Below are 23835 nucleotides of genomic sequence, written 5' to 3'. Positions count from 1 at the left end.
AGCAACACCTTTTCATTTTAAGAATTTAAAACATTTGAATTTTACCTTAACTGCATCTGTCTTGACCTATTTCCAAAGTCAGCAGGCATTTATGAATATATTTAACTTTACTCATATGATCAATACCAAGCCCAAATGCAAGTAGTTTTTGAGACGCTTTTCCCACAACTCTTGTCTCTGGTAGTGGAGGCTCTTGCAAGAATAATGAATTTTATTCACAGAATCCCAATGAGATAAAGCAATATTGCTATCCCCTTTGTACAACTGGGAGAAATGACGATATGGAAATTAAGTAATTTTCTTTAAGTCCATTTACAGTAAAAAAAAAGAGATTACAACTCAGAAATGATTGTTTTATTTTAAATTAATTGATCTTGTTGTCTCAAAGAGCTTTTCTATGTATTCATACACAAAGTAAGTGGTGCTTTTAAGTGATAGCGATCATTTTTGATGCACGAGCTCTACTGGGAAATGAGTAAAAACTGTATTATAATGTGAATGTGTGTGTCTGCATGTGCATGTATTGGAGCTTAGAGCTACTAAACTAAAATTTAGATCCCTCAGGTTTCTGGGCAGAACAGAAGTTTCTAAGGATGCTGAATAGAGTACACAAACCAGCGGAGATCACTGAGAAACAATGAAGAAACACACAGTGAATATTTTCAGAGCAAGGTCATTGTTCATTAATATTGCTAGAGAGAGTTTAGCTATACACCAAATTCTTCACAAGCTCTATTTATCAAACTGCATGATTCTCAAAATCATCGTCTGAATGTAGAGCAGTGTGACTAGTCATTCATTTACAGAGGTGGGAGAACTGGCTGAAATTGAGAGGCCCTGCCCTCAGACTGGTGTTGTTTTCCTGTTTGGATGAAAGATGACCTTTAGGAGGTGCATCCCACCAACTGCAAAAGCTCAGGAATGACCTATTATTTGGAGCATTTCTGGGCAAAAATTCGATTGATTTTGTTGACCATCAGGCAATGGGACAACAGAATGACGGGTGCACAATTCACCTGGCATCCACCAACATCCATATACATCCACCAACTGTATTACCAAGTCTGGAGTTTTCTCCAGATCGGGAAGCCATTTGATGAAAGAAATATCTTTTTAAGCAAAAGAAAGGCTGATCTCAACCAAATTTCAAAACACTGTTATCCTCATAGAAAGGAAAGAGATAACGGGAGATAGAGAGGAAGGGCACATGAACCCCATGTCAAAGATATAATGTGAACTAATCTCCGGTGCTGTGGAAATAGAGGAATGAGGAAACCCATATGGGTGCTGGAACTAGGGCAGTGGAAGAGTTAACGGAGGACACGGGGGACGTTGAAGAATCTTGGTGCAGAAGGTACGGAAATGGAAGCATAAGGAAGCCCTGACATACTAAAAGGAGAGAAATGCAGAGCCTTAGTATACAGGAAGGGGGATTGCAACAGGTCCTTAAAACAAAGGAGATGGGGAAGAGAGCATGCAGAAGCTTTCTGGAGACATGAAAGAATCAAAGATCCCTAGTGCCTGCAGTAAATCCAGGCTGCAGAAGCAAGAAGGCTTTTATCAATTTTGGAAGGAACATGTCCTTGCATGTGCCTTTCCATTTTCTAATTTAGTCAAATTCCTGTGCTATCTTTGGGAGGATGGGACAAGTACTGAGTTGAGCCTCCTCTCTTAGATGACTGTGAATACTGAATAGGTCTGAACCCTGATGCCTTCAGGGGGAGCAGCCTTGGCAACATACTTCCAAGGGAGATTTTGTGTTAGGTGTTGGGAGCAGCTCTTACACATCGGAAACTGTAGTATTTTTGATTCAGTATCCAGGAGCGACCGCAGTATAGTAGCCTGGTTGGCTGGGAAAATGAGCATGGTTTAGTTAAAACTGAATAGACAGTCAAGCTCTAAAGGCAGTAAAACTTCTTCTGTGGGAGAGGACTGCAGGATCAAGTGCTCTGTTACTAAATTTGCAAGAGATTTGTTTATTCCCTAACTAAAAGCCATTTGGATGAATTACACAAGTCCTTTCTCATTATTCAGTTAAATTTAATACCTCAGGCCTACCAGATGCAGGGATTTCATCTCCTTACCATCTTCTGGATTCAGAATACCTCAGAGGAGAGATGGGCCCATGACAATTCACTGGTTTGCAAGAGCTGTACAGATACATATGTTTTTCCCTTGAGCTGCAACTTCACATACGGAAACTGTGTCAAGGTGAGAAAGCAGATAGAGGCAATTCAGGAAGGCCAAGGAAGATGTTTTTTCTCACTGTTTTGAACCTAATTTAAAACACAGCTCCCAGCTACAAGAGCAAAAAACAAGATACAGACCATTTAGCTGTAATGGAGGTACATCCTCAGACCTCTTTGAAGTATATAAGAAGATGATGTGTAAAAGCAAAAAGAAATAGCCTTTATTTTAGATTCTCAAAGAACTTTGAAGGAATAGACCTCACATGCTCCCTGTGAGGAATGCATGAGCTGTTGTTCCCATTTTGCAGAAGACTGAACTGAGTCCTAGAAAGATTCATAGGTCTGAGGTAAAATAAATGGGAAGCCCATGACAGGTCTGAATATACCACCCCATTTCCAGGTCTGTGCGGCAGGAGCATGATGGCTTTGTGTTTTCCTGCAACAAAACAGAGGTTTAAAGTAACAGACAAGTTGTTATACATGCATTAAAAAATCCTTTTAAAATACATTTAGTTGTGTGTTAATGAGAAAATTCTACCGTGACTGCTTTCATCTAGTGCACAAACACTGCCAGAAAGGGAATGATATATATAGGTATGTCCTTAACAGAGAATACTGTTTATGAGAGAAGTTTGTTTTCTGTGTTACAGTTGCTATAATCTTCAAAACATCCAGTACAGCAGTTTGCTTTGGTAGCCCAAAAATTTTCATTTCTTTCTGTCTTTCTTGCTACTACCGGATGTTTCGTGGATCTTAGGATTTGCCTGGCTTTTAATAAAGTTACGTGGCATATGGATTAGGATGCTGGACCAAAAGAGTTTCATGTGCCTACAGCTGATCTAATTTTTGGCCCAAACAACACAACCAGTTTTGAGCAGAAGAAATAATCAGAAGGACATGCAGCTGCTAAATAAAGGCCATGGGAAATTAAAATGTTTCCCATAAGGAAACAAACGAAGAAAATACATATGCAGCTTGATTAGAATTCACATTGCAACATCATTAATTACTAAGAAGCCACAGGTGGGAATGACATGAGGCATGAAAATATGATTACAAAGGGGAAATGATGATTCTATGTCGATAGCACAGTCCTTACAAAATGTATATATAAAGGACTTCAAACTGATGAAGGGCTAAGGCAGTCAGAACAGTATCTCAGCAGACAAAATATTTCATAAGAAATAAGTATGAAACAATAGAATTTTTGTCATGCTTAACTTTTTCCAGTTCTTCACAAACATAACTTAATTCCTCTTTTTAACAAGAAAGTGTGTAAACGCTTAGCAAGTTACTGGCTTTCTGTAAACAATAACTTATCCCAGCAGATTACAATTTTACAGTTAGGGAAATGAAGGAGAGGGATGCTCAGGAAAATAAAATGAGTTCATATCAGAACTGAGGTTCAAAAATTTCAATTCACAGCACAGGGATGTGTTCTGGGCTCTCTTCAACTGTGATTTGTCTTGTGCTACCTTACTCTTATTCTGCTAGGTCTGTTTATATGCTTCTGCCAGGAAGATTTTCTCTACGATTCAGTCACTGGCATATTCCAGGCTTTAAAAAGTAGTCGAAAAATACACAAAAGTGTCTGGAGCTTCCACTTTTTTCTTTTTTAATTAAACTAGCAAATCGAAGTAATAAGGAAGAACACAAGGAATTGATCCAATTCATTATGCATACAATTACTTTACTGAACAAAATTTTAAACCAGTTTTACTGGACATGAGACTATGTAGGTAAAACTAGTTTAGCTAACCTTTATAAATGTGGGAGAAGCTGCCAACTAGTAACCAATCTTGTGCTAATCTTTTCTTGCCACAAATTGCAAAAGTAATGGGGAAATACTTGGAAAGATCTTTTCACACTTCTGAATGTAAAGATCTGCCCCCTTTCTAAGAATTCAATAGTGGAATTGATGGTTGACTTAAATCTTTCATCAAATGCTGAGAAACAGGTATTGATGTCTGCATTGCTAGCAAAATGAGTAGTATTCAGACAAAGAAGCTTTGCCCACCTTGAGGATGGGTTGAAAGTCTCCTCAAAGCCCAGGTGTGATGTAGAGAATTGTTTTATATTGACAAACAAAAGTGCAGCAACAATTCTGAAGACCGGGTTAGAGCCATGAGGCCAGACCATAGTGATTATCCCATCCCTTGCCTACTTGTGACATATGAGGTGCAAAAACAGGAATTCATGGATCGAGCAATTTGCACATGTGACTCCAACTGAGCACGCCGCTCTGCTTTCTGTTCCTGCTGGATGGCTTACATTATCTTTAGAACGGAAAGTGGCTTGGTCTGCAACAGCTATAGATATCTCTATGTAAGTGATTTGGAACACAAATTTTTATATGGGATGAATCAAGAGCAGAAGCAGAAGGCAAAATGATACTCATCAGGAGTAGCATGTGACTGTTCAGGAATACAAATCCTTATGCGTAAACAGCAGCATGGATGAGAAAGCAGCTTTAGAAGGCTGAATAAGTAATCAGTATAAGCCTATTTAGAGTCAACTGAAGTTTTTTCCCCCAAAGTAGAATAAAAAACTGTTTATCACTCCTTTTTCATATTTTCTGTGAAAAGAGGCTACCTCACTGTGCTCAAAACCAATCAGTAAAAAGTAAAACAAACAATCTGAACCAAACCTATCAACTTTTGTTGTTACATGATTGTTTCCTACCTCAAGGAAAGCAATAGAAATATTGATTGGTAGAGGAAAGCCTAAAAATCAAAATGATTTGTCTCAGTAGTAGTTCCTAGAAGAATGAGCTCCTCAGCTGCTGTAAATTGGCCTCCTTCTATTGACTTAGATTTTAGTGCAATTGTCACATGTGTCTGAAATGTCACAGGAACTGTGAAACATTAGATATTAGATGTTAAAAATAAATAGAAACTATCAAGGTTTGTCTTCATACTCAAGCCCTTCAGTCATGCTCTGCCTTGCTTGTTCTAGCGTAAAGGAAATCAAAGGGCTTTGCTTTATTCCCGCTACCACGCTTAGTTCAGCGAGCACTTACAGCCATGGAATGATTTTATCCATGAAACTCCGCTCCATCACCACCTGAATTTGGATCAATCAGCACTGCATAGCATGAGCCTCAACATGTTATATCAACAGCAGCAAGGTTTCTCTGCCTCTTACGAGACTGTGCCTCTGAAAAGGGCAGGATCCTCAACTTCCTTATAAGCAAGACGAGAGAGTGTTCTGGAAACCCCATTAGTGACATGTGTGCTGAACATTAAATTGTCATTCTCCCTGCAGAAAATGCAGATGAATAGAGATATGTTTTACTGGGGATTCAAGGACCCATGATACGACTGCTGCACATAAACGTTAAGGCACTTGGACAAGCAGAGGCCGGTCTGCAGGAGAGTGCGACCCTGTCTTCTGATGAGCTGCATAATACTACACGAGTGCAGCCACTCATTTTAATTCTTCATCCCCAGGTAAACTTGTCCTTTCTGGACATTCTGTCTCATAACATTTTTCACTTCCAGCCTTCTGTCCTCTTATATCCTCCAGTTATTTTATGTGCTTTTTCTGTCTTGTGCGTCCTCTGTTTTTCATTGCTGCTGCTTTAGCATGCTGAATCCAAACTCAGTAAGCTTTGCTTTTGGTCTAACAGTTGTGCCAGCTATGTCTCGCTATTAGAATTTGCCCTCTGTCTTCTCATCTGTCTCAGTAATTGACCTCTTTATTTGTTAGTTTAACATTTTCGTTCCTTACTCTAGTTATTGTCATTATTCTAGTTATATAGACTCACCAATGTTTAAATCCATAATCATTATATGGAGAAAAAAGCTGCAAGCAATTTGGAACAGCAAGTCCCTCTAAAAAAATTAGAGCAATTTTTCCCCTCTCCAAAGGATTGTTTTTCAAAGCTAATCAACTAATACAACAGAATAAAATACTCTGTCGAGAGAGTCAACACATGGTCCTCTGTCCAGTGAATGAATATGAAACAATGCCCCACAACTGTCTCAAGGAGAATGAGATTTTTTTTTTTATCTTCCACTTTTGGAAGGGAAATGATGACCAAAATATTGAGTGCTGATAATTATTAAAATGTCCCTTGAAGGTTACAGTAAGTAATTGTTTTAACTTAGGCCAAGTCTTCAATTCATGCTGCTTCTACAGTTTTAATTAGAGAAGATGATACACTTTTCTGTTTAAACTTTGCAGTATAGTTGCAAAATAAATTTGCCATATTTCCCTTCGGAGGCAGCAGCTTGGCTCATAAATCTAGCCTCAAATGACCTAGACAGGCCATTTCAGCCATTCTTAGCCTCAAGGCAGAATCAGCTATAAGTAAACCTTTTTCTGTTTCATGTATTCCTTTTAAAAAGCCTGGTGGCAAGAATCCCTTGTCAATCTCACCCAATCCTTAATATTAGGAAGGTTTTCTTAATGTCTGGTCTAAACCTTCCTTGAAACAGTTTAAGCTTATAGCCTCTTGTCCTACCTCTAAAGAGCAGAGAAAGCAATTTATTCCTTTCCCTTTTGCTGGTAACTTCTACATATTTGAAAATAGTGACCCTTGGTCTTCTTTTTTATGGCTAAATGGACCCAATTCTTTCCATCTTTCATGCTAGAGTGTGTTTTTTAGACCTCTGGTCATTCTTGTTTTCCTATGAAGTCCTTCGTGTTAGTCCATGCTTGTTTTGAACTATGATGCCCAGTCAATAACATAACATTACACTGAGGCTTTACCAAGTGTTAAGCAGACTATGAGGTTTGCCTCATATCCTTTACGTACAACTCAGCTATTCACAGGTTCCAGTACGATGCTTTTTTTTTTTTTTTTAATAATGGTCATTCTAGCAATGCTGACTAAAGTGTGGGTCATTAGCCCAGACTCAGATGAAGCTGCAAAATATTAGAAAAGGTGAATTTTAATGCTTGTCCTTTGTTCCACACTGCCTGCACCCACCCCGGGGCTGCAAAGTCTCTGACTAGTAAAAGGCTTTGAGAGCTAATATTCTACTGAGCTTTTGAAAGAGACTTTCTCTTTTGTCCTCCTATGAGGAGCAAGTAGGAGTGCTGATCCCTCAGAAATGTGCACTTTCTGCTTTCCACGTACAGGATTACTGCTTCCCTTTCTCTGCCTCTTTGAGAGGACTGGGCTTACAGCTTCCCTAGCAACCCTAAAACTCTTTTTCATAGAGGTGACTGCTTTCAGAAGATGGTAAAGCCTTGTATAATACTCAGGTTTCATTAAAAATGCACTTGATCGCCAAAGCCTGTGAGCTCATACAGTGTAAAGAAGGACAGCGGCGTGTGATACTGATCAACGATATTTTTCTTTGCATACACTTTTCTTGTCCTCAAGCCACTTACTGAGTTATCTTAACTCTAATCTTCCTGGCACTGAACTCTAGCTGAAGTTAATGGGAGAGCCGCATGCAAACTTCCAGGTTCAAGCCCTTTCTCACAAACAATCTCTCCTACACCTGCAGACTCTGTGATATCATGAAAGCTTTACTGTGCTGCTGCGTTCCTCTTGTAAACAGGATCAAAGACAGCATGTCTTTTCTTTTTTTTTAATATTTTGGTCTGCTGTCTGGTTGCTGTCATCTCTTTCTTTTCTGGCTCATCGTGTATTGTACCTTGAACATTATATCTCACAGCAATTCACAGTTTGGTTCCACCCTTTCTATGTGGTACATGACACATTTGAGTATTTTTTCCTATCAATATGGCATTTTGTATGATATATGTTACTCTGCTAAGCTAAATGTGATAAGTCGTGCTGCTAGATCCACTACAAATGTCCTTTTTTCAAGGCTTCTCTTATACTTACATATCCTTCACTTTCTAAGCATGAAAGTTCTGTTTTCCTAATTGATCTATTTGTGCGAGAATTTGATAATGCAAACCCTATTGCCATTTTCATAGGACAGAAAAATACAGGCTTTTCTAGATGATACCTCAGAATGGTATGGATAATGAAAAGGGCCTAGGTTGCAAGTGACCTGAATGTCTCAACGTTGTAACTGTAAGTATTCAAACAATATTCTTTTTCTTTAACTCTTATTCATAACCCTTTGGCAACACTAACCTGCTGCGCTTAGGAACCTCTCTCAAACCCCAAATTACAGTAAGCAAGGTCATTTCTGCAGTTCTTAGCATCTCCATGAAAGTAATTGTATTCTCTCCGTCAAAAAGGAATCCTCAAAGCCATTGTCCTTGCTTCTTTCACATCTGGATTTAGACTCCTACCCTTCAGGAGGCAGGCAAAACGCCTCAGACGAAGCACTTGCTCCCCAAAAGCAGTGATGAACAAATCACAAAGTGAGTACTCAAGCCTAAGTCCTCAGAGGTAAGTGTAAGGAGTTACTCTGAATAATTGCATAATACCATACAATAACCCTAATGAACCACTGTGGAGGAAAAAAGAGTGCGTTTTAGATATATAAAAGTGGGATAACTAACTAAAACTAGTGGAATGATTTTGCAACTGTATTGTTAGCAATACTATGAGAAGATATCCTCAGCTCAAGGAGAATGTGGAAAATCTAATAGGGAAAATGATAGAACTTGCCCCATTCTATATCCCGAACAACCTCATTGCGAAGCAGTCACTGGATTTATGTACTTTTGACTGGATTTAGTTACTTCTCTAAAGAAAGGAGTTCTAATAGCAGGGTGGGGGTGACAAAGAAGGAGTCGGTCCGGCTGGCACGCACCTGCTAGAGCATTGGGTCTGAATGCCGAAGTTAGAAGAGTTCAGCCATTAATAACAACATGTAAATTTGTATCAATGAGATTTAAATGAGATTAAAGGCAGTTCCTGAAGACAGACTTTGAACCAGGATTACTGAACAAATTCTATGGATTGCTAGCACTTGGGGAAAACATCAGACTAGATAGTTACTATGATTCGCAAACCCACAAATTACCTGGTCCTTTCATCTCTACTCGGGCCACAGAGAGAAGAAGCTGGGCTTTCGCACTAATATTTGCAGCCATGTGTTAAGATAGTGATGACGAGCAAAAACGATTTCATCGGGAAAACTTTCCCCCAGGACAGAACTGGACAGTCGTATTTGCCATTTTGCTGTCCTTAGAAGCATCGGGCACGGCCACCGCTGCGACTGGGTCCCTAGGTGGAAGGGATGTGTGCCCTGGAGTGGTACAAACAACCCTCCGAGCTCCGTCCCTGCCTGCTACCCTGGATTTGCATGCTCAGAGGTGAGGCTGTGTTTTTCCCCATCTCAGAGTTTTATCCACACCAGGTTTTTACAGCTGTAAAAGAGTATTGCACCTCTCTGTGTTCTGGTGTTGCAAAAGCATTAAGCATTTGTGGTAGCTTTGTTTCTGCTAATCTCTGCCTGAAGCATTTAGCAGTTAGGTCTCAAGGGGACTGAAATGTTTTAATTTGAGTAAAGTTACTGGACTTACAGGGGAGAAACGTAATGGCCTGTGATACAAAAGAGGTGACCTTCAGCTCTGATTTTAAACCCCGTTATGAATTCCTAGGCACGGATATTGCTGAGGGAAGATTTTTGGCACAATATGCATTTAATTTAAAAGTCTTATTTGTTCCAATTGTACAGAGGTGTCCTAGCATGTAGGAAGAGTTAAATCTGACGAGTGTCATTTTAACCAAAGATCAAGATGAGAACTTACATTATAAAGATACTTAAGCAAATGCACCATATTTAATCTACTCTCATCTTAAAGTAACTTACAATTTGCACTTTCACTTACATTTCTAATGTAGTGGTATTTATTACCTATTGCCTACCTTACCAAATGAGCAGCAATCTCTAGAGACATCTCCTCTCTGATTAGAAAACTCCTGCTGCAAAATAATAGATTTATGAAATATACATGAAGAAACCTTTATCAAAATTACATTAATAGCAAAATTCTGCACACAATTACACTTGGCCATTGTGAAGTCAATGAATTTCACCAGGATAATAGAGAGCAGCATTTGCCCCTAACGAATACTTTTAGCTGATTAAAAACAATGAAATGAGATATTAATATTGACACCCCCTTGTTCGGTGGACCCAGGATTCCTGATTTAGGACTTAGCCTGGAAGAATAAAGCCACTCTGCCAGCTAGCCCTGACAGCAAGACTATATATATTCAGACAGATGGTCTCATGTATAACTCTGCTTTGGGAAGGTAAAAGGAGGAGAGTCTCATTCTCTCCTGCTTTGCACCAGTGCAGAATTAATATTCCCCCATGGTGCCTGCTAATACATACCCGAGTAAGCTTTAAACTAGTTAGCTTAGGTATTGAAAGCAACGGAGCTGCAACAGCATGCAGTTCAATAGAGGCTAAGCACACAAATATTTACTCAGTCTGTTCTGCCACTAGCTAGCTTTGGTACCTATTTTAGGTTAGCTACAACGTGAGACTGGCTGCAGTCCAGCTAGTGGGTTTATTACCTGTAAGGCAGAGCAAGGTTTATTAGCCTGGGTAGAGCACTATGCTAATGGAATAATATATATAGTACTGTACAGATAGGGAAGTAAAGTGGCTTTAATTCTTCTTGTATTCAGACTAGCTCATGGCTCTGCATTTTGTTTTGTCCTCTGAGGGAATTATATTCCCCATCTGAGGGAATATTTGGCTTACACAAAAAAAAAATGGGGTTAATGACTGGGCTGAATTGTTTGCACAGTTAGGCACACCTTCCGGGCTGAGGAACAAAGCAGTGCCCATGAAGGATGCAAACTTAGACAAGGAATCAGAAAGTAAAAGAGCTGCGTGGGAATACATAGCTGCTGACCAAAATGTAGTTACTGACAAGTGCTGTGGCCCCCCTGTGCCACAGGGCTGCACCCTGCATTTTACTATTTGCTTTGAACTGGAGGCTTGTGCTGCAGGAAGGTTTCTGAACCACATGAGCACACCTTATCTCCCACAGATGGATGATCCCAATGTCTTTTAGAGATGCACAGGGTTTTTGTGCAGCTGCTTTAGATGGATTACTTACCAGCTAAAGTGTCCAGACCTCAACAAGCTTCGCTTGTGCCTTGCTTGTATCGCAGCTCTGCAGTATGTTGCTGTTACCAGTGCTAGTAACTAGGTTTGGTGCAGAACCTATGACAGTTAAAAGGAGATGCAAAGATGATGTTAAAGAATTGTTCACAGCTTTGAAAGTTTTAAATGTCTGTGTCCAAATCAGAATGAGTAATCCTTCTGAAGCCTAAATATGGCAATAAAGAAGGGCTAAAACCTCGAAGTTGCCGAGAAAAAGAAAGAGTTTGGGTAAAATGATAGACTAGGAAGACCCACAGAAACAAAAAATAATTGCGCTTCAAACAATACAGTCTCTTCTTTCTGGTTCAGATATTAGGAGCCTGAAGAGAGGTTAAGCTGAGGAAGGAACTGTAATGAAAGACACACCTAATCTCTTTCTACTTCTGTTTCACGCTATATTCCCAAATGCTTTGTTTCTTGGGGTGGAGGAATAAGCTATGGCTTTACTTGAGGAATTAGACTGTTCAATCACTTAATTTGGCTGCCGTCACAGTCCCCAGATAAGACTCGTTGCATGACTGGGTTTGTTCAAATAGGACTTTGGGGCTGTATTAGCCAGGGCCTGGTTTGAGAGCAGATGGATCAAGGAGTTCAGCCCCTCCAGCTTGGTTCTGTACTATGTTTCCGCCTGAGACCCTTACCAGGGGTATCACTGCAGCAACCCCCATTGCTAACATCTACTACCATGGTACTCTGGTATAGATGTATATTCTCTGGAGACCACTTGAGCCTGCAACACAGAGCAGCAGAAAAGGGCCAGGGAACAGGACCCCCGCATCCCTCTCTTTGTATATGCTGAAAGGAGCAGCTGGATTAAGATGCCTCTTTCCCTTTGCAACTCTTCTTATCCTTACTGAAATCACCAAGGCGATAATATGCCGGATGTCTAAGGACTTCAGAATGGATGCCCTATTATTTCTTTCTTTTGTTTTGTTATAATATGTGTGACCTTCAGCTGCTTTCACACACTTTTCACTCTGTAGAGAAAATACCATGCTGAATGGCTTAACTGTGATTTCAATACAAAACCAACCAACAAAAAGAGCGTTTGGGACAAAAGCAGCAAAAGCGGGCGACGACATTCAGAAGTGTAAGAAGTAAATCTAACTGCACACAAAGCAGAGTTCAGTTAAGTGTCACTGCCAAAAAAATCTTCTGTTCTCTATGAAAGGAAGTTGGGAAAGAGCAAAATGGAGTGCTAAAATTCACTGGATGCATAAAAAAGAGGGAGAAGGGGATGTGCCTGCTCTGGTGGCCTGTGGGCACCTGCTTTGCATCTATGCATATTTAGCAGTTAGACATGAAGGAGAGAGAAGGACCAGTCTCTCAATGTAAAAACATACAGCAATTTGCCTGTGCTGAGGATCTGCTCCAAGGTCTGTGCTCAATTCTCTCAGGTAACACTTCAGGAAATAATCAGATCTTCCTTCTTATCCGGTTTTGAGTGTACACCTGGAGGGAAATGCTGAATCCCTTCTGTTTAAAATATATATTGATAAAATAACCATCTATTTTCATTTGCTCCCTTATCTTCATCTGCTCTTCTGTCTCGATTTTACTGACATTTGGATTAGATTCAGTCCTACACATCAGGGATGGAAAATGTTGCCTGCATGTGTGGAAGGAATAGCCAAAGACCCCCGTTTTGCTGAAGGAGGGTGCGCTACAACATACCAGTTACTCTTGGATGCAAGGGGTAATGTGTAAGCTGGTGCTTCATTTGCATGCTAAGGAAGGTCTGCAAGTCTGCTCGTTCCCTCGGATCACAGCAATATGCATGAGTGAAAAAGGAGGATAATAACCAGTCTAAGGAGTTGCTTTTATTAACATGTAAAATGCTTTTGCAATTTTTCTTTAGATGAAAAACGTGGAGGGAAATATTTGCTTCCTTTGATTGTGTGTAGGAAAACATTTTTTTTTTTTTTTTGTATTTCAAGTATTAAAAATAGGAAGGAAAGGATTTCAGTTTTGATTTTTTAATTATAAAAAAGAGGGAAAATGTCCATATGGTTTTGATAAGAGACATAAAATGCTCTCACTGAAAATACCCTTTCCCTACCAGCTGCAGTGAACAGGGACCTTGATATTTACCTCAGTTTGATGCACTGGCTTGTGCTCAGGGCTTAGCCTTATGTCTGGTTGTGTGGCCTCTGCTCAGGCTTGCCCCTGAGTACATCAACCTCATTGACCTCTGTCATGTACTCCATCACGTATCAGCACAGCAGCATCGTGTGTGACACTTCAGGTGAGATGTTTGGCAGCCAGCCAGTCCAATTACCCTGCGCACCTTGCACAAATAAACACTTAAAGGAACCAGTCCTTGTCTGATGAGGTTTTTTTTTGTTGTTGTTTTTTGGCTTTTATAAACAGCACAGTTCAGGAAGGTTTTAATCATGCTGAGGATCTCAGGCTGCCAGGGAGAGGAACCATTAAAATGTCATGTTCTCAACTACCTTTATATATGGAGCACAGGAGAACAGTGGTCACTATCCCCGTCCGCTTCATCATTGTATATTTTTTTCCCCTAAATCTAGGGAATGTATGGTAAAGGAGATATTTTACTTTACACAGAAAAATGGCATCAAGGAGCAACAGACAGGAGAAGTAGCAAACATTCCAAAAATAAGTGCTTAAGAATCAGAAGGAATTAGAGTACCTTGTTCATCTATATTTTGCAGCAGAGAATGAATATTTATGCTTCAAATGTTATGTTAAAACATTCTTCCTTAATATGTATTTATATACAACCTTCCACAAAAAGTCTGCCTTCAAAAGCAGCAGGCGCTGACATCCTGTCTTGCCAAAAACACAACATCTCATCAGATGCTCAGAAAGAATTTATACGAGACTTTGTGAAGTGCCTAACAAATAGCAGGCATTCTACTGAAGAAAGCATCAGCATTTCAAGATGAAGAAGTAAATCTGTTTAGTGCTTTAGGAGTTTGAAGCGACTTTAGGAGTTTAAAGTGACTTCTTTAAAAAATGTAGACTTCCAGCTTAATGTTTCCTTTGGACCCCTCTGGCTAACAAATGGCTTGTTTATAACATTTCTAAATATAGATCCAGGTAACTCAGATTAAATCTCATTCAAAGACCATTTTATTTCTAAAATAAAAATAATAAAATCTTATCATTCTTTGCTATACATCTTCACATGTAAAGAAAGCCCCTGAAAATGCTTTATTAAAGTGAATGTACTCATCGTTCTCATGTAATCTGAATACATCATCCTTTTTCCAAATACATAATAGAAATATTTTTTGAACGCTGTTGTCTTTTCTGCATTATTCTTGATAGACCTACCCTGTTCATTTAGGACAGAACTAGCATCTTTGCCAGGATTTCTTAGAGTTGGGTTTTTATTACCTACCACAGTAATGTCCCTTGCTTTTTACCTGTTTTCTTTTTCTTTAATCAGTTTCTCCGACTTTCCAGCTTCTAAATTTATACGTGTTTCTATCATGTTCTCTTTTTTTCATTACACATACACACACACATACACACACACACTCAGATCACAAATATATTTTCGCTTTTGTAGTTGCTTTTGTTCTCCCCGCTGAAGTCAGGTTGTTTTATAACTAATGTCACTTCATTTTTCGGCTGTGGGATGGTTGCTTTTTGGCTATCAGATAAAATATTTAATTAGTTCCCAAAAATTATTCATACTTTTCTCCAGTCGTCTCAGCCTGTAGCTGTTTTCAGCTTTATGAACCTGTCTGTTTTAAATCACCAATCATATTTATTACTGATTTAGGATTTTTTCTGTCTGTACATAATGAATGTAATTAAGTCATGGTAACTTGCTCCTAAAAGTCTTTGTTTTTAGTTCTTAGATCAGTGCCTTTTTATCTGCCAAGGTGAAGTCGAATTTATCCTTCCCTGACACTATTTTTTTGAGTTAGGAAATTGTCATCAGTATTTTTTTCAGAAATTCCAAGGCAGTTTTCATACTGACAGATCTCCGATATATATCACTCACATCGAGATGTCAACTTTTCAGCTTTCTTTCCTTATTTAGGACAGGCAGGTTTTCATGGAGCTGTTCATGCTGTTCTGAAATGTAGTGTGATGGTCTGGAGCTGACACTGACTTGTGCCCCACCTTGTACTATATTGGCTAGAAAATTGATCCGTAGCCCTTCAAGATCACTTGCACAGGATTTGTCAGTGGCTCAGACACGAGCATTTTGTGGAATTTGAACAGGTGCATAAAATGGTCTCCTTGACTCTTGTGCTATGAACCCTGATCTGCACTACAGTTTCTTCTTCAGTGACTAACCCTTGCTCCCTTGAATCTCCCTTCTAAATGTGCTTTCTGCAAATATCTCTCCTTTATGTTATGTGATGTCACTTCTTGCCTTTCTAACCAAGGTATTTTTCCCTCTGATCTTCCTTCATTTGCCTGGTTCCAAAGCACGCCTGGCAAATGATTTATATATAAAATCTTTTTGCACAGTCTCATTCCCCCAGCGGTCTAGGAGGGATTAGCTACTTGCTGATTTCCAGCACTGTTTCTGATCAAAGACCCACTAGTCACGGCCAGATGGGTCTCACAGAAGCACGGACAAGCCAATCATTAGGTCTGATCTGAGATCTAGAGACTATCCCCATAGTCCTCCCAAAGAGCAAAACATGAATAGATAATATGCACACACACACACACACACATGCCCCCCCACACGCTCTCATCTCACTCACCTCATCCAACTGCGCTACCCCTGAGCGCAGGGCCTGCAGCTAGCCCTCCAGAAACTCCCCTGTTAGCTGCTCTGTTTGCCAGGCTCAGCTGTTCCATGCAGCTTTTTGATTCTGAGTAAAGTTATTTTAATATCTAAACAGAAGGAACGATGCATGCAATGCCCTTCTGGATTATCCCTGGTTATGAACTGTGAGTGATGGTGCAAACAGTAATAGACATGTATCACGCTGGAGTGAAAGATGGTCCTAGCGATTACAACAGAGCGGCAGAGAATAAACAGTTGCCAAAAGCAGCCTTGCTGGCTGAAAGGTCTGTTTTTTACTAAACCCAAAAGTGCTAAAGAACGTATTCAAGTTTTCTGAAAGACAGACGGAAATGTCTTAGGGAACCTGACGCAAAGCAATTATAGATGCTCAAACACAACAAAAAATTTGAACATGAAAAGAGAATGCTAAAAGGATTTTTATACTTGACAGTTCATTTCATTGTATTCTCTTTTTATATTAAATTATTAAAGAGAGTTATATCAATGTGTGTATTTTCAGTCCCTTTTTGCCAGTTTAACTTATTGGAAAAGTTTTAACATTTCCCAACAAAATATCTTCATAATATTCCACAAATGTAACAAGTTTTTTCCCCAAAATTGGCCTTTCCGTCTGATGGAACACTCTTCCTCTCTCAGATGAAACTTTTTTCTTTAATTTATAGAGTACTGACACTGGGATACAGATAGAAGAAGTGCTTAATCATCTTATTAGATTACCTGACTACAGGTCTTTGAAATACCTGGAGTTCTGAACCCTCAGCTGCATACTGTGGTGTTATGCCTCTGAATTCAACAGTACCATGATTTTCAGGGGTTTAGGCCCCTACAAGTTTTAATAGCACATTAGAATTAAATAGACATTTAATTCCAGAACTTGATGATTCTTTCCCGTTGTTGAAGATGGTTAGAAAAAAGGTAGAATGTGGGGATTACAAACCCCCAATTTTTACACTGCTCAATGCTTACCACTTTTAAAATTCATAGGGATCACCTTATGCAATATAATCTGCAGACCACAGGCATCTATTCTGAGCTGATCACATGCAACACTGCTGTAGTGCAGCGAGACAGGGACTCCTTGAGAGAAAGCAAATCATGCCACCTCAAGATAAGTGTCTAAGTAAAGTCAACTTGCATTTACCTGAAAATAGCTATCTCTTTCCACTGAACGTAGAAGCAGCTTGGAGACTAGCTCAGTCAAGAGCCAAACATTTGGATTACTAAAATTAGATAACTCCTACAGCAGGAGCTCTGGTTTGCTGTAGTCAATGAAGACGCAGGAGACAGGAGCCTAAGTTAGGAGTCGGAGTCACTCCATCAGCTGTACAGGGACTTTGTGAGTTTAGCTTAGGCATCTACAAGAGATGGTGTAATGTAAAAACCTCAAATGGGATACATATGTGATAAAGCATTTATTCACTCTACCAGGACGCACAAAGAGGTTCACAATGACACGGTGTGCTGAGGGTATCCAATTTTCCAGGAATTTGGGTTTGCAGCATGCTTACACGAGAATGTTGCTACACATGTCTACTGAGCCACAACAGAGTTAAAATCAACTCAGCTGGCTGTGTGTTGCTATTGTGGGAACTATTATCTTCTTTTTTCCACCCGATGAGTTATTATCTTCTGCCTAAATGCAGATTATATACAGGAATCAGAACTTTTATTTGACTCAGAGGTGCCATGTACTTTCTTGGCGCTATGATAGCATGCAAGGACTTGCATGCAGCCAAAGTATGTTAATGCTGATAACCAATATTTTAAATTCTCTGTAGAAAGTCAGGACATACCTTCTTCTCACAGGAGCTACCATACCTGTCACATAGCTCTTGAATGTTAACTTGGCTTTGAGCAAGAACAAAAAAAGACTTTGTTTTTAATTTATATTTTCTTCTTCCAGCATCCTGGCCCACTACAGTTTCTTTTTACTGCTCAACAAACGCTTGGAGTATTGAAGGAGTTTTCTAGCCTGTCAATAGGAGCTGGGAAAGCTGGACATTACTGTATCTCACAACTTGATGTGTGCTCCCTGTGGGCTGCTGCTCTCCAAAGAAATTTAGAGTGGGAGGTGTGCTATTTGCAGAAAAAAAAAAAAAAAATTACAAGATGTGGGTCAAAATCCTGACTGTATTACCAAAGGTGTTTTGCTAACTTCACTGGGAATTAATTGCATGACTAAAGTGAGCAGGATCTGTTTGCTGCAGAATCAAAGGGAATACCACCTGGGCCCCCATGCCCTGGACCCGTGTCTCCAGAAATGTGTAGTCATAGTTGATACGCTCCAGGTCTGGTGTCCATGACAAAGAGCAGTAGGACATAATAGGCCGAGTGCTGGACAAACCTCGGCAGCCTCTCCACAACATCCTGAATCAGTCCCTGGCAAGAAACAAATCACCCTAGACAGCAAGTCAGGATAGCAGATGGGCCTCTAGCCCTGCAGCCAGGAGTCTCCCACTGCTACCACCTGCCTCTTCTTGGTGTTGCTGCATGGCACAGAGTCAGCTCACTTGGATCTTTCACTGGACGCAGCTCCCAGCCCTCATCTGCTACCAGGGTACTGAACCTATTCTGTAAGTGCAGAAAGGCAGGTGGGGCAGAAGTCGTCCTCTTGGTGACAGAAGTCATGACCTTCCAGTCTTCACCATCCTGGTATTCTCCATTTCCCAATCCAATAAGCTTAAATCAGATGGTGTACCTCCTTCAGTATGGTTGGTGGTTCAGGCTCTTGTATCCTGCAAGGTCTCAGAGATATAGTCAATCTGTTTCTCATCATCTCTGATGCTGTACAGCCTTCTGACCTCCTCCTGCAGCTGTTATTGGTGACACTGGCCCTCCACCAGTGCACATCTCCCGTGAGGAGCCCGTTTCCCAGTGCCCCAGCCTCAGTGAGAGGCCCCAGGTATCCCACAGCACCAGACTGCAGAGCTGCATCCTCTCATGAGCTCATTTTGAGCAAAGTTTCTGGAAGGCCCCTTTTCTGCATCTCTCCATAATCCAACACTGGCACAGGTTCCCCAGAGAGGTTGTGGAGTCTCCATCCTTGGAGATATTCAAAACCTGACTGGAAATGGCCCTCGGCAATCTGCTCTAGGTGATCCTGCTTGAACATGGAGGTTGGATCAGACAATCTCCAGAGGTACCTTTCAACCCCAGTGTTTCTGTGATTCTGTGAAACTGCTGCACAAACTGCTGCATATGCTGGCTATCTCTGTTAGCTGCAGTCTCCTGTCATCTCTTCTTGTCTCTCCTTCCGTCTCTCCTTCCTCTCTTCCTCTTTCTCTTTTCTTCTCTCTCTCTTTTTCTTTTCCTCTTCCTTTTCCTTTTCCTCTCCTCTCTTCTCCACATCTCGTCTCACCTCTCCTCTCCTCACCTCACATTTCCTTCTGAAGAGCTGCTATATTTAATCTAATTTAGCACACTATTTTGTTGTTTTGGCTAATCCTGTTCCCTTTTGCAAATTAAATGAAGAATGGAGCTATCTGGTTCGATGAATTTTCCATGTGAATCTTTTCATAAACAGACCAGAGTACCAGGGGCCATGAACACAGAGTTTTTCACACAGTGATTGGTGCATTAATCCATATTTACTATTATAATTTTATGAATTTTGAAATCTGCATTCGTATCTCATTCAGATAAATCTATTGAAGGAAGTTTAGCCTGTGTAACAAATGGGTAATAGATGAATAAGACCTTCAGGATTTGGCATGCTAATGATTATAATTTAACACTACTATAGCTCTTTCCATCTTCAAAGTGCTTCACGAACATTAACCAATCTAATTAATTTCATTTAGAGATGTTCCTACTGTATCTCTTCCTCTGCTGAACACCATAGTACGCTTACTGCTGTATTGTAATTCAAAGGTTGTTATGGTAAAGATTTTGACAAGAACAGAGAATCCCTTGTGAAAATTTGCAGTTGTGCTAATTACCTCAGAGATCAAATGTCAAGATTATTCTTGAAACAGATCCTAGTACATACTATAGGTTTATTAAGTTTCTCAGTAGAAGAACTGGATTTGGCCAATCCACAACTTCCTTTGGTATTTGCCTGCTATAGGGATAAATAGTTTTAATAACTTGCAAAATTGAACGAAGGCCAGGTTAGCATTCAATCTCAGGCTTAGAAAATGCACATGAGAAAGCAAAGAACCCATGTAACTATTCGACCACAACCATTCAACTTGTCAAAGGCAGATGAAGTAGGACAGAAGAATGACAGATGATTGCAAGACAGCGAGGCATCTGTTTCATAATTTTCCTATCCTGAGATGCATTATTCAAAGTGTTATCTTGTTAGTCTATCTTACTAGGATTTACAGAAGACAGTGTAATAGATGCGTATGTGTCATTTGACAGATTGGTCCAACTTTCTCACTGTGGGCAGCCAGCTGTCAGTTTTGAGATGCCTCTTTACAGGCCTCATGCATCTGGCAGTGGTAGGTTGTGAGCGTAAAAGCCCAGCTAGGCATGGATGCAGACGGAGATGACCTTCTGTTGAGCCTCACACGCTGTCTGAGCAGCTTTTCTTCTTGCTATTTTCTCAGACAAAGCTGTAAGAAAGCACCTCTTGGAAGTTGGGTAGCCAGCGTCCCAATGTTTTGAATGCCTGCACTAGGATACTGTGGAGGTGTCCATGGGGATGTACCCATCAGCCCTGGAGTAGTAGTATGTGATTCTGTGTGTGAAGAGTGGCATTTGAATGTCTAACTAGAACATCTGAAGATGTCAATAGAGTTTTGCAGGCACTGCTATTCAAAGTGAGCTCAAAATACATTGTTTTTTGTTGTGAGGTGCTGAAGAGAATACGATGGGGTGAGGGTTGCCCAGCCAGTGTGATACATTTGGAAAATTCACTGATGAGCAGGGACCTTTGGGCAATGAGTACATTACTAACTGAAGGAAGTCCAGAGGCCGGTCCCTGACCCCAAGGCCAAGTGGCACCTTTTGCTTCCCAGTTATTGCTTAGCACTGCCTGCCTTAATAGACTCCTTGGAAAGTCCTAATTGGAGGTCTTCAAAATGAGAAAGGAGATGAGCTAAGTAGTGCTGGGGATGATCGTGGAGCTTGTGCTCAGTCTCCTTCCCAGCCCTCTATTCTTTAACAGCTTCAGCATATCCCTACCAAATCCATCTATCTTTTTCGGACAAGTTCAAATATTTTCCTGGAAATTGAGAATAACATTACAAGATTGAAGATCACTTGGACCTCTGAGAAAAATTCACCCCCTGCAGAAATCATAGCTCTGGCCTACACTGATTTACTTCAACGCTGCGTCAGTCAGACATCTGTTTCCATGGTACTGAGCTGGCACATATCTTGAATGACCAAATGCAGAAACAGACCGTAAGTATTTATCTGTGTACCAAAGGGGATCTTATGTTTAGTAGCATACAATTGTAATTCATAGGAAGTCCTACAACTGCCTCTCTGATTTCTCTTTGAAAGACAGCAGGGAATCACCCAGCTGTTCCTATGGGGAGAAATCTGAATTTAATATTATTTTTTAATCACATAGTGGCATTTAACAGAGTATTATATTCCTGCTATGGCCAATTAAAAATAAGGAATAATTCATTTAATTATTCATTACTATTATTAAATGATAGATGTTTCCAGAAGAGCTCCTGCAGAATCTTATCACATTTCTAGGGAATCTTATTACTCTAGTTACTGTTGGTTTTCTTTCTTTCCCATCATTGTTAAATCTCTTAACTAATGGTGGCCACTGTGGTCAAGGAATTTCATTTCTTGCATTTGGAATCCAAATAGTACCTTGTTTGTTTATGAGTAAACACCACAGTGGATTTCTCTTTTTTGCATGTACTGCTCTCAGTCTGTAGAACATGACCAAATCCCAGTTGCTGACGTTATATAAATTTCTTGATGTACCTACTCTTTTTCCTGAGTTTCTGGATAGTTCTGAAGCGGAATTTTAAAGTGGAGTTTAACCAGTAGCACATAGCCCTTCCACATTGAAACTGTGTTATGTGCGTGTTTCCAGCCAGCCCTGCTGCAGTTTCAGAACGAATGATAGCGTGGAGATTAAATGGATTTCGATCAAAATATTTTAACCATAGATACAGGAAGTTTTAAAAATTGCATCACTTCCCTGTCCTGTGGGAGAAAGGCTGGGTAGGTTGGCATAGTGGTCCCAGCTGTGCAGTGTGTAGTCCTGGGGCCAGGCTGTGGGGTTCCTGGAGTTCTTGCTCTGCTTCCAGGATTCTGCGAAAGTCTCTCAAGTTCTCCTTTCTCCTGGGCTCTCTCCGGAGTCTCTCCCCCAAGAGTCTCTGTCCCTGGAGTCACTCTGAAAATTCTTTAGCTTCCCTTGTTATAGCACTGGGTAGAGAATAACTCCTTGGTGACTTCTCTCTTCAAACTGCACTGTTGTTTTCTGATTCACTGTTGCTGTTGGTGCTCACAATCTGCTTTTTCAGGACGCTTCTGGACATTTGCACTTTTTAATGATCAACAGGTTATTTGCATAGTTTGTCTGGCTACTGCCCTGAGCACACAAAAACGAATCAAGGTTCATTTAGTTTGGAACAAGGAGTTGGTCATATTTTATCTACTTCTGCTGAAACAAAAAGTTGATTAAAATTTAGGGGCTTAGGCTAACAGCCATACTAACTGGGCTTAACTCATGCTAACTGCTACAAGCCCTCAAGCCAAGTCTGGTTACCAAGAATTGCTGTTGCCCACAAGTTGCCTGGCTTGCTCAAGGCCACAGGAAGAAAGGCAATAGCAAACTGAAATTCTAGGCATAAATGGAGAAAAGGTTCAGGTGGCTAAAAACCACCTGCATGCTCTGGGGATCCCATGATACTGGAGGAATTTGTTCTCTGGTATAAAATAGAGGTCGGATGCAGGCCACTGTGTAGAGTGACCTGGAAGTAATTACTTTGATCTCTGTCAATATTTTCTCCATCTGCCTCAATTTGCTTGCACGAAGAGTTTCTTCTCAGTTTCCTGAGAGTTGCTTTCATACCCTACAGAGCATCTTGACTGAAGGAAGCACCATCTCGAGGGATCAATCAGCCCAGCATTACTAGCACTAAGCACACTCACCATCATTGCCCCTTCAGGATTCCCAGTAGACTGAAATTTTAATGTTTCACTCTGATTCCTCAGATACTGTGATTTAGCATGTAGAAAATATAGTGAAAAATTATGTTAAAACGGTAATGAAAAGTGTTTACTGTACTTAATTGTCGTAAGTTATTCTATTAAACTGTTAAGGAATATTAACAAGGGATATGATAATATCACCATCTAAAGTTCATATACATTTTTTAGCAGTTGTAAAATGTGTTATAATTACTTAATAGCTTTACAACTGGTTGTGCTTGATAATTAAGTGCTATTGGTAAGGAACTGTGTTGATATTGCAACTATCTGGAAAAGCCTCAATTTAACCTGATAATTACCCACAAAAAATAATCAGGTGGCAAGAAGAAGAATTTTCTGTTTTTCACAAGAGCCAGCATTAAGGTAAAATTAGTCTATACCTTCCAAATGTGCTTGTTTGTTTTGTCTCCACAAATATATGAATTAGATTACCAAAGTGATCTCTACTCAAGGGCCACGTCTAAAACACCCTACAGAAATAGCAAGGCACTACTATTAAAAAAGAGCTGTTTTGGCTATGGCCCTAGAAAGGAGGATTTCATAATCCTCATTATATGCCAGTTAATTGCAAGCTTTGTGTAGGGGAGAAAGCAATGGGAGGAATAGTATTGGTGATGATCTACGAATCTCACTTTCTAAGGTATTTAGACAGGTGCTTAGGTGCGTTGTTTCACCCTAGGCAATGAAGGTCCCTGCTTGTACATCCTTGGATTCTGCTAGTCAAAAGGACACCAGTACCTATGAGAAGAACTGAGGGGAA

General features: G+C 40.2%; 1 long non-coding RNA gene across 1 annotated transcript; it reads right to left on the bottom strand.

Moving 5' to 3' along the window:
* Nucleotides 1-391: 391 nt before the first annotated feature.
* LOC104142496 (uncharacterized) lies at nt 392-22376 on the bottom strand. The gene is made up of 4 exons (XR_693720.2): nt 21844-22376; nt 11148-11254; nt 9940-9996; nt 392-2625 (listed from the first exon to the last, which is right to left on the bottom strand). It is a non-coding gene; the product is annotated as an uncharacterized lncRNA (long non-coding RNA).
* Between the last annotated feature and the right edge of the window lie 1459 nt (nt 22377-23835).

The sequence above is a fragment of the Struthio camelus genome, chromosome 1 (genome assembly GCF_040807025.1).
Source record: "Struthio camelus isolate bStrCam1 chromosome 1, bStrCam1.hap1, whole genome shotgun sequence".
Classification (NCBI taxonomy): Eukaryota; Metazoa; Chordata; class Aves; order Struthioniformes; family Struthionidae; genus Struthio; species Struthio camelus.
Note: the sequence above shows the minus strand (reverse complement) of the source record. Positions and strands in the feature narration are given on the sequence as shown.